We start from the raw sequence: 12113 nt of genomic DNA, 5'->3' as shown, positions 1-12113 counted from the left end.
CTAGAAGTTTGGAGGTGGGCCAGCAGTTGTTGGACGGTGGGCCAACTCTAAATTTGCGAGTGGGCCGACTGAAATTTTGGAGTGGCCATCTTTAAATGTGCGTGTTGGGTAAATTGAAATTCGCGGGTGGGCCAAGTTGAAATCTATGTGTGGGCCAACAGTAATTTGGTGGCGGGCCAACCTATATATTGACGGTGGGCCAACTACAGATATTGGGGGGTGGGGGCACTCTGAACCGGAACGCTGCTGAGCAAACTTTTTATGGACAGTCTTTTTATGCACTTTTTATGAGGAGACTTTTTATGGACTTTAAGAAAGCTTTTGATAAAGTCTCTCCTAAGAAGTTATTGCAGAAATTAGGGAAAATATTAGATAACCAGAACTTTCAAAGTGGATTGCCGCATACATTAAGAATCGAAAACAATTTCTTTTCTTTAATGGAGAAACTTCGGAAATTCTTGGTGTGGACTCGGGCGTTCCCCAAGGGTCTGTGCTTGGACCCCTTCTTTTCCTTTTCTTTATTAATGATATTGTCTGCAACATTCCTGTTAAAATACGATAGTATGCCGATGACTGCGTGATTTATTGTGAAGTGAACAGTACAGCTGACCAAATTCTTTTGAATGATACACTCATAAAAACTGTTCAGTGGTGTGATATGTGGCAAATATGTATAAACAATGAAAAAACAGTGTTCATGAGAGTTACAAAAAAGACCATTAACCTTTGTCTATTATATCAACAGCAGTGTTAATCACGAAGTACCCCAGGCGGCACGTCAGGTCGGGCCAACGTTGGAAACATATTGGCATTTCCTGGCCCAATGACGGCCTAAGATTAACAGCGTGGCGCCAATATTGGCTGTGCCATTCTGATAGAGATCCAACGTTGGCCCACATTACACAGTCAGTAAACAATATTGGCTGTGCCATTCTGATAGAGAACCAACGTTGGCCCACATTACACAGTCAGTAAACAATATTGGCTGTGCCATTCTGATAGAGAACCAACGTTGGCCCACATTACACAGTCAGTAAACAATATTGGCACTGCCGTTCGACAAGGTGGGAATTATTGGACCAACTTTCGTACGGATTTGCCAATATGGGTTGCTAGTTGGCTTTCTTTGGACATTGGCCCGTAATAAGCCAATTTTTGCCTTGTCGGTTTTTAGTGCTCTACGACTTGCTGAAATTGAACAACATGTCTTGAAAACTAACGCACTTCGTGATCACAGGCACACTGTGCAGGAACCAGAAATATGTTTGCAAACTGTGACCCCTTCAACAGAGCTGGCACCACGTTTGTTAATTCGCTTGACACGGGATATAAGCAATACCATTTTAGCTCACTTATATGCTTATCTGCCATGGGAGACGGGCTCACTTCGGCGACAGACGGGGTTGTTCACAGCGGGGTAGGGGTTCTAACGCCTTCCGCTTAAGTGTGCTCCACACGTACGTGATAACCGATGGTGCATTAATTACTTAATGGTGAAAACCAATTACGGCGAACACATACGTTTGCATTACGGGCTCTGGCAGCATATCAGATATTTGCGTAGTATGGTATTCGCAAGTGCTCAACTGATCCATTTATGGGCGGTTGCCCAGTGCTTGAAGCTTCTACATTAGCACTCGCTAATTTATTTCGTGTCACCTTGGGCAGAAGTAAACAATGTACTGCAATCTTGTAATGTTTGCTATCAGGTTGTGCTAGCATATGTGCTTCGAAGTCGAAGTCTGCGCCCCAGCCGAAGACCTGGGGCGCAATCTACAGCTTGCCTTCTTTCTCGGCGCCGTCGGCGCAAAAAGACCTTCGACTCGGTCATCGGTGTCGACGGCATGTCGACAGTTTGTCCTTCAAATCTGATCAAACCTTACACACACATGTACACGTGAATAATTCTGGAAAGCCAGATAAAAAAGAATGAACATAAAAACCTTGTTTAAAGAACGTCTCGGTGTCAGCGCGATCGTGGTTGCGTGTGTACGTTGCAGGTACCTTTGTTCAAGTTTCAGCTCACGTGTGTTCGAATCCGCTCGTGTTTACAACTTTTTTTTTATTATTGCGTGCTTGAGGTTCGCGATTTCATGCACTTCCCTACCGATAAATCTGCGGTTACTGGGCGAAATCCGCTTCCGTGTCGGTGTGTCTCGGGGACTTCCGAGGCACCCCCATCTTTTATAGCTTCCCCCTCTGCTCCCTGTGAAGTTGCCTTGGGTCCGCCCTTAATTTGAAGCGATGTACTCACTCTATTCCAACGTTTCTTTTTTTTAGTTTATCTTGCCATACAGTACTTTAGTTTGCCTTGTACAACAATTTAGCACTAGCACTAACGTTATGTGCAACTCATGGAGCATTAACAAAGTAAGGTTTTTGATGTTGTGCATGATCCACACAAGTGGATAGCATTATTTCATTAACTGCGGCTGTGTACCATATCTGTTCCCAATTTGCGTTACATTAAATGTGTTCATTTTTTTCTCCTTGCATTCACCAAAAATTAACTGCAGTCAAAGCTACAGACAGCATTCGTTATGTGTGGTTGAGGCTAGTATGCCTGACTTAAAACATGTTAGAAGCTGCTATAGTCACAGAGTATAATACGAAGCATTATGTGTCATCACAAGCTCTTTAGTTGATCATTAAAAGTTCCACAGTCGTCCATTACATTGTGCACAATAACAGCTCCTACAAGTGACCAACAAATACTGTGCATAGAAAAACTTAATTCGTCGAGTTTTATGTCCTTAAGCGACAAGTATACAGCTGTCAGAGAAGATGTAATGAACTCGGGTTCATTTTGGCTACCTGGGAGTCCACAACATGCAGCCAAAGCACATTATACACAAGCATTATTTTGCATTTTGCCCGCATTCATAGTACTGCGACCACAACTGGTAGGATCGAGTTAAACCCTCAGCCTCACCAGCGAACACCACATCTGGTGAATAGAGAATAGAAGTGCTTTCAGTGTTGTCCACACTGGAAGGCAATGTATACAGTTCCATGGAAACTCTTAGAAGGCCTTTTTGTTAAATGTTGCACCATCTGACACATATACAAAGCCAAAAATCTAAAACCTTAAAGCACTTGTCTCATGTCTACACTTACTTTCGTGCTGTGTTTTTTTATCTCTCTGAAATCATGTCATATAGGCACCTAGGCACTCTAATAGTTCTTTTATGTGAATTTAAGTTTATTGGAAAGGTTTGTTGTTTCTGTTTTTTGTGTTCGTCTTTAGCACCGCAAATCGGTTAAAATCTGCATAACTAATTACAGCTGGAAAGTTGGCATGGCAACATGATGAAATAGCACTAGCTTTTCTAATAAACTTTAGTTGATAGTCACGTGCACTATCTGTTTCTCCTTTTGTGCTCATCTTCAGTGCCACTTCATTGCATTCCCACACCAATTCCTCAGCTGTCCTTACTTATGCGTATACATTCTAAGCTGTTTACAGCATACAAGTTATCATGTACGAGAACACTGCTACCATGCACTTGCTTGAAGAAGTGCAGTAGGTGCTTGCAAGTAACATACACTTTGTGGTAGCAAGCAAAAACGTTTAAATGTGTAGTTTTGAACTGAGAGCAGTATTTTGGAACCAGAGAGTAGCAATGCAGAAGCCTGGTTAGTTGACAACACTTCATGGTAATGCACGCTGCTAGTGGCACTTATTAATGCAGACATGCAATTAGAAGATACAGCGACAGATGAAATGAGTTCCAAACTCACATCTGTTCATTTTTGTATACCATTTCTTTTTCTGTCAAAACAATGAAGATGTCACTTTTATTCATACACATGTGCAGTCTCTCTCTTTGGCACATGCAATACTTTTTTCTTCAGTAGAGCGGCCAATTTCATGCTTTTACATTTATCATTTCAATGCATTCTAGTTGCGTCACTGTGCTTTGATATGTAGCTACACATCCCACAATGTATGGTCAGCTTTCTTTGGGTGTGTTGTCAGTTTGTTTGCATGTACAATGTTCTTCCCTGAGCCTTTCAGTGATGTGCATTTAAGTTTAGCCTGCCTATGTATAGCCTCATAAAAGTGTAATGCCGGAGTGAATGTTCTTGCTTTTAAGAAACTTGTTTACGTGCTCCAGTTTGCAAGTGTTCTCTAGAAACGGCGTGCTGATGGCACTGTCGCAAGGAGATTTCACTTTTTGAACATCTTTGAGAACTACACCAACATGCTGTTTTCAATTATTTCATATGGGTGGCATGTGATGTTTATATTGTTTAAAAAATGAGCATTTCCAGCTGTCCTTAGGCCCTTCTTTTCGTGTTTGAGTTATTGATGCAATGAGGCTTTCTCCAGGTAACACACTGATGATGAGAAACTTCCTTTTAGCAAATGCATGTTCCAGAAGGTGATTTTCCAGGAAAGCTCGAACTGGCAGGAAGCATATGTATGGGGAAGAAATGAACATGGATATACTTACCACAGCCCCATAGGCACATGCCATATTACAGGATGAAGCGGTTGCCCAGCGCAAGTTCCAAGTCATAATCCTGTCACGCAATCAAATATGAGCTTACAAATTTTACGCTGATATAAACAAGTAATGCTTCATTAAAAATAGGGGCAGTGGTGGTTGAAACAGCTCCAGCCATTTGAAGAGCTGGAGGCAAAATTTATTGTATGGACTCGGCTATATAGGAGAAACACGAAGTGGCGTTGATGTAATATTGCAAGAGCATAAAAGCCAACAAACAACCACATTGTGGTCAGTTATCAACAGTGCAGCCAAATACTTGTTTAAAGAATCATCTATCACAGCATTACGCAGCTTGACCATGCAGAATATTACACAAATGTACAACACCAGAATCGATAGAACACACAGCAGTTATCCTTCCGTTTCCCTGAATTATAAAGATCTTCGTTAGTACATAGATAGTTGCACTTTTTATTTTCAAGTTAGTAGTCTGTTATGTTTTTATTTTTGTTGTATATCTCACTGCACAAAGCATCTATAAAACCTCAGTTGCAAATCAGCACTTCCCCTTGCTTCTTTATCAGTCTTCTTTGTTTGCATGCTGTTTCCTGAATACTAAACAAATACTTACATGTCTCTAATCTGTCCCTCTATATAGGGCATATAAAATGGTGCTAAGCTTCAAGAAGTCACATGTACACAAAATTTGTATGTGGTTTATTGTTTCTACATGCTCCTACAAGGAAGCCTGTCTTAATGCACTGCTGCTAACATAGTATACCATAGATTATATAACACGACCTGAGAAGCAGAGTATGTTTAGCATGACACAGTGCAAGCCCGAGTGGCTAGTGCTTTCACTCAAACTAAATTGTCATTATGTCCCATGGCATTCCGCAAACAAAAATTCTCACGGTTCTTGTATCTGTTTTCATAACCGCGCGGTCACCTCAAGTTAGGCACAACTGTAACAGCAATGTTACATTTTACGTTAAAGATGTGCTAGACAGGGTTACCAATTTATGCTGTATTAGTAAATTATGCACTGCAATAGCAAAACGGCCACTGTTAGGAGGCAGCTTAGAAGTCAGACACAAGTGAAAGATGAGTGGTGGTGCTGCAGTAAAGTTCCGGCACCAGCTCAATGCGATGTTTTGAATTTTGACAAGATCTAAATGGGTATGCTGGTTTACCTGGTAAAAATGACTTCATTCTAAAGGAGCCAAAGAATAACCTTAGAAACCTTTTCGTACTTCCTCTCTCTTAACAGATCCCGAATATGAGAGAACACTGATATCTTTCATACATATCGATGTGCCAGTACGACATTAAAAGAAAGAAGAAAAAAACATTTGGCCCTTACATTCTGAAGTAAAACTCAATCTCTTCCTGGCAAATGAATGAAAAAAGTATGAAAGAATATTTTATGAGTGTAAGATGATTTATTTTTGCTTTTTAGTGTACCTTTGATGTGGTGGGAGGCAGTGGTTAAACTTATAAGCTTTATTCGTAATTGGCGTCATGTCGAAAACAACACGTGCATGACAAATATAAGAACATGCCACAAGGAATCATGGATACAGTAATAGTGCCGTGTCTCGGCTTCCACGGCGCAGCTGAAGATAATGTAAAATTCAGTGTGGAATAAAGTCTTGCTTCCATTATGCTAGCAGCACACCAAAAGGCTGCTCCAGTGATGATGTGCATGCTGCATGCATAGATACAGATGTATATACTGTGATGGTGCTATCTTTTTGCATGTGTGGAAGCAGCTAGAACTGCTGTAGTTAAGGTGTGATGATTAGATAGGCGAGGTGCTGAAAATCAATAACCTGCTCGACTGCTTGGGCTAAGCCTGATGGGGACTGCACATGTTGCAATCTAGGCAGGCTTTAGTAAGCTCAGTTGCTGTGCCTTGTTGCAGTTCATTTTTGTAGTGCTAGGCATGTTGTTATTAATGCTTGGAAAGAGTGCTGCATTCACTCAAGTGAATTGAGCTGTCAGCAAGAAATTTATTGCCTGGAAGCTGATGAGCATCAGTAGTGCAACTGCTCTGGTGCCACAGTGAATGTAAAAGAAGTGAGATAGGCAGCAATATATACGTAACAAGGTGATCATGACAGAGCAGAGACTAAGCAGAAAATTATCTCATGTTTGTGCATTTTCGCATAAGAAAGTAGAGAAGAGGCATAATGTGAATCTGCTGTTTTCTGCACACAGCATGCTCGATGGCTTCTGTAGCCATTTGGTAACCAATTCAAGGGTGTCTGCATGTCAAAATATGCCACAGAGTTCACATGCCACAAAATTTATTTGTGACATATGGCATGGTTCACATACTCCAGATTGGTAAGCGCATCAATGATAGAATGTGTGAACATTACTCTTTGCTGCCCATGGGCACACAGGTGACCACTTACCTGCATTCTTTATTTGTTGTGAATGTGGCTCTACCTCCAGTTTTATTTGTGTGTATCAGATAGGAAAAGCATGCACAACTCTTGAAATTGAGCTTTTGGAAACATACTTAAGAAACACCGCTCTAGATGTGCAAGTATTCCATCAGTTATGCTCAACGAGAAAGAATGCATTTAGAATAATGTTTGAATCTTGTCTAGGGGAGTGCAGACACACCCTATTTAGAACTTAGTAATTATTATTGGTTATCTGAGCTACCCACAATGAAACCTTAGGTTCGGTGTGTCAAAGACACTACAGTGAATTTCACATAAACCTTCCCACACTTAAATTCGCATTTTGAGGTACCAAACTCTGCATATCAAAAATTATATGCTGGGCATTGTGAAGATAAAATAACATTTGTAAGTCCAGCTTCTGTTCGGTCACTTACTTTGCTTGCAACTTCCTGAATATTATGGTGGTTTGTTTTCTAAAAGAAGGCGGCTGTACTTAAAACATGCTGGTTGCAAAAGTTCATCCCAGAGTTTTGAGAGTATAAGATTGCAAGAACAGGGTGTCTAGCACTAGAAAGCTTAACCTGACTGCAACAGCATTTAAAAGACACTCAACACTTGCGCAGATGAAGTCTCAAATGGCATTACATTGTCATTTTGCTCTGTTACTGTCATGATAACACAAATCTGGAAACCTTTGGTTTCGTGTTCACTTCACGTTGCCTAGTTATGTTTTTTTTTAATTTCCTTTCATTCCATAGCAGTATGTTCTGCGATTACTAAAAAGATGGTTTGTTGATTCTCTTGCTCTTTCCTTCTGTTTATTCTAGAAAAGAAAGACTGTTCTGTGTATATATTTTTTCAAGAAGCACTTCCCAAGATTCCAAATGATATTCTATTCGCACACACACATACATAAGTACATACTAATTTTCTAGAGGGTCATGGGGAGCAGAGTAGAAGCTGCCACGTCCCCACCAGTCATAAAGTTTGGGTGGCCCTGAAAAGGGCCGTTTAGTGTTCCATGGTGGAGCTTGTCACAGGTGAAGTGCACTTCAACACGTAGAAACTGGAGGTACCTAAGCACAAGTACAGTTTCAGCAAGTTAGGTGCAGGCTCAGCTAGATTTTGTGTTGCAGAACTGGATGGCTCAGATGCTCTGCTGGGTGAATCAAAACCGAAGTCGTGGAGGTTGTGATGTGCCCATGTGAGAGCGGTGACTTCTCAAGAAACATGGCAGTATGAGCCTGATGTGAAAACACATCAGAAGCAAAAATGAAAGCTGGGGCTGAACCTTGGAGGCTTGAAATGCAATTTATCCGGGTTGTACAGTTATCAGCATGCTTAAATGCTTGAACGGCATGCTTAAGCCTGCTTGGGCGACATTTACTGATGACACCTGGCTCTAGATACTTTACATCTGAGAACACGCTGCTGCACTGATATGATGGACCTTCTGATCGTCTGCTGCTTCCCGGCTTCTGAGGCAAAAGTGGTGCTATGCAAGTGCAGTCCTCAAAGGGGGAGCTTGCAGCTCTGTCATTGGACTGGGTCTCGCACTGCTGCACTGATCACTGCTGCCTTTATCTTTTTCACTTTACTGGCCACTGTGGCTTTGGTAACTGTAGCGTGTGAAGGTGCCATGGAACAAAAGTCAAGACAACACATCCTGGCGTGTGCTGATGAAAGTTGCCATGTGTTATCTTTACTTTTGCTCAGTGACAATGCAGTGCCTTCAGGAAATTGCAGCTGTGGAAGACACGAAGGCCTGTGATGAGAAAGATTAGGGAAGTACCATCAGTGCAGCAGTCCATACACAGTTGTAAGCTACCCCGAATCCAGGGTTACCGCCAAATGCCACCTGTGCAGGTCAAAGGATACCATTCAAGCACTCTGGACAATAGTGCTAATGACTGTATTAGTGACAAGATGCTTGAAGCAGATAGCTTGAACATGGCTTGAATAGGTGATTGGCGACAATGACAATAGAACAAACAAGGACACGTTTCAGCACATAAGAAAAATGAGAAGAGGTGCAGAGACAAAAGGATAAATTTTCTTTGAAAATGTCTTTGTCTTTGAATTCCAGCTAGCCCAACTGTCGGCCTCATACAGAACAGACATTGTGGCCATTGGAGGCATAGCAATATGGCAGTCAGATGACTGACTATGGCAGTTTGGGTTAATGTAAGTCCATCAACCACTGACAGCTTCAGTGAAAGTGCAAAAGAGGAACAACAACATGTCCTTGCTTGTAGTTAAGCCCCAGGCACTGAGCAGTATTCCGGAGGTCATCGAGAGGCCAGACCTTACTTCTATTACTTAAGGTGTTGCAGCGCCAAATATTCAACTGAGACGACTTGAGTAGAAGTTTGAAAAAGTCCCTGGCATGTGGTAAAATCCCACCCTTGAAGTGGTCTCCCATTATTTCCAGAACAACCACAGGAGCACTGTCAATCAGGAAGCAGTCTCCAGGCTTCACATGTTGCAGTTTCTGCTCGACTTGGTTCATGGACGAGTGCCTCAGTTCGGAGATTCTCCTACTTAGCTGTGAAAGTGGCTTGTTGGAGGATTGCAGCAACTTCTTCATTCGTCCAAGATAGCTTTCAAAAGGGAATGCACTAAACTGATCCGATGGGCCATGGTCCCGGCACTGGTCAGCAAGATGAATTTGTGAGTGCACATTGTACACAAGCTGTTTTTTCCGTATAGCTCATTAAACTCTTGAACAAAGTACCTCAGCACATCTTTGGCGAAATCATTGTATTCACAGTAGTACTGAGGTGATGCTGAAATTTTGATAGCTACATGAAACATTAGAAAATGTTTGTAGTGTGTTGGAGGCAGAAGAGGCTTTAGGACAACAGGCCCCACATAAAGGAGGAATGTCCGAAACTCTCTTGCCTTCCAACGATCAAGTTCTTCTGTACCCCTTGGCTTTCGCTGGAAATATGTTGGAAGTGCTTTGGTTGCCTCTCGCAGGCTTTCATTTAGTTGGCAACGATACAGTCTGCTCAATCTATTACTGTGGCCTTGGCATACCCAATTCTTTAAGAGTCGTCGCATGACTCCCAGGCAAACGAGGTGCATGTATTCAGATGGGAAAAATGCAATCATGTCGACATCAAGCGATAGGAATGGTGAAAAACCAGAATGGTGGCGATTGTTCTCTTGAGATCGAAATGATGCATTCGTTCGTGTTGGTGCGTGCAGTTTGGGAAATGTGACCCTGTTTTCAATGTGCCGCCCTTTTTGGTTGCATCGCTCACACGCATAATAGCCAGTGTGGCCAACAATACATTTCACGTAGCTCCTTGCTGGAGCATCGCACACCATGGCTTTAATGCTCACCTGTGCTCGAACATCTCCTATGCTTAACCCTTCAGACGCAAGCTCCGAGACCTCTCGCACAAACGGCTCTAGATAATCCTGCAGAGATGGTGGCTTCCCTGCACCAGAATACACACCTACAACAAATGGTGGTGATGCCTCCACATTTGTAATGCGGCACAAAATGGGCCAAAACGCAAGCTGGCTACTTCTGTAAAGAGGGACTCCATCGATGTTGCCCTGTAGCTTCAGTTCACTTGGAACTACTTGCCCCGGCGGCAACACTTGACGAATTCCTGCTGCAAGGCCAAAGTGCACAAAAGACCCACTTTGCTCCACCTGAGCTTTGCGCTCAGTTCTCAAAACTGTCCTAGCATACTTTGGAAGGTCAGAGAAGCCTCTTCGACGGCAGAAATCGAGGAAATCGTTAATGCATGCATGAGTCATATTATGTTTAGAAGCAATGACAGCAAACTCTTCACTTGCTGTCATTTGTTCAGGAGATACACGAGACAGCACTGCGCTACAAGTGAGCGCTATTCTCTCATCTGGCCCCGTGCAGCTGTCTGAAGCAACAAAGTCATCAGACTCATCCGAAGATTTGCTACGTTGGAGACTACCTTTGTCACTTGAGCTACTATCAGAGTCGCTGTGCTCACGTGAAGACATATCCACAATTTCTGATTGGAATTGTTCAACAAAAGGTGCACCTTGTCCGCAGACGCTGTTGACTAAGGCTTCGCTTCCCGACTGCTCGTTCAACAGTTTGAGTGGAGGCTCACCCCCGTCGTCCGTCGAAATTGAACTTCCTGATTGCCTGCTGCTTCCCAGCTTCGGAGGCGAAAGTGGCGCTACGCGAGCACTGTCCGTAAAGGTGGTGCTTGCAGCTCTGTCGTTGGACAGGGAACCCGATGAAGGCCCAGCAACAAGCCGCGCGAGTCCTAGTTCATTCAATGTATTGTCGTATTCCTTTCTTACGACTCTACATTTTCTCCACTTGGAAGTCATGGTGTGCGAAAGATACGAGTCAGAGGCCCAAGCCGCAACGCTGCAACCCGTGCCAAAAAACGCAAAACGACAGCGAGGCGAAGGCGTGCACAGCAGCAGCTCAGTGGGGCAGTCAGTCAGTCACAGCAAGGAACAGCCGAGCAGCTAGCACATAAGCCAAATAGAATCGAACGGAGCTTCGTCCGTTCGTGTTAAAGGTCCGTTTGATTCGCCTGCACCACTGTGAACGAGTTCACATCGATTCGCGAGAAGTTCGGAGCTCCATTTCTGCGGTGCAGGCACAGCGCGACACTCGAAACGAATGACAAGGTGCAGACGCGGTGCAGACACGGTGCAGGTGTTCTCTCCGACTAATGTGTACAGAGTGCGTAAGTTTGAAAGATCCTGAACTTCTGGTATGATCAGCTTCTGAGGCGTTCATACACCCGCGCTTGTGTAGACACGGAAGATGCACGTATGCGGGCTTTTAACGGCGCTTGCGCATATGGGCCATGTCCTCTGCTACGCCGCTGCTTCGCACCTGTACGTCTGCACCACAGTGTAAGAATAGGCTGTGGTCTGCACGAAGCCGGCGCCGACAATAGAGAGCGTAGAGAGGGCGCAAAATAATCGCGAATCAGCTCTGCGCTTTTTCTGCACCTTTTGTTACGAATGGCGAGGTGCAGCACTTTGCGAACTAGTGCAGGTGAATCGTACGTACCTTAGGTGCGTTCGATTCACGTACATCACATACGAACCGTAGCGAAGCCGCCACGGAAAGCTGGATTGTGGATCGGATTAAAACAATGATGATTACACTTTTTTTTTCTTTTTGTCATTCTCTGGTTTTGGTGCGACCCGCGCGACTCGAACACACTTCCCGGTGCGCTTGTTTGCATTGCGTATGACGAGCCGTAATTCATGAAGT

General features: G+C 43.4%; 1 pseudogene; it reads right to left on the bottom strand.

Annotated features, from left to right (window-relative positions):
• Positions 1-9080: 9080 nt before the first annotated feature.
• Positions 9081-10867, bottom strand: LOC126524556 (uncharacterized; annotated as a pseudogene).
• Positions 10868-12113: the final 1246 nt, after the last annotated feature.

The sequence above is a fragment of the Dermacentor andersoni genome, chromosome 3 (genome assembly GCF_023375885.2).
Source record: "Dermacentor andersoni chromosome 3, qqDerAnde1_hic_scaffold, whole genome shotgun sequence".
NCBI lineage: Eukaryota > Metazoa > Arthropoda > Arachnida > Ixodida > Ixodidae > Dermacentor > Dermacentor andersoni.
The sequence above is the reverse complement of the archived record's forward strand: the minus strand, read 5'-3'. Positions and strand labels throughout refer to the sequence as shown.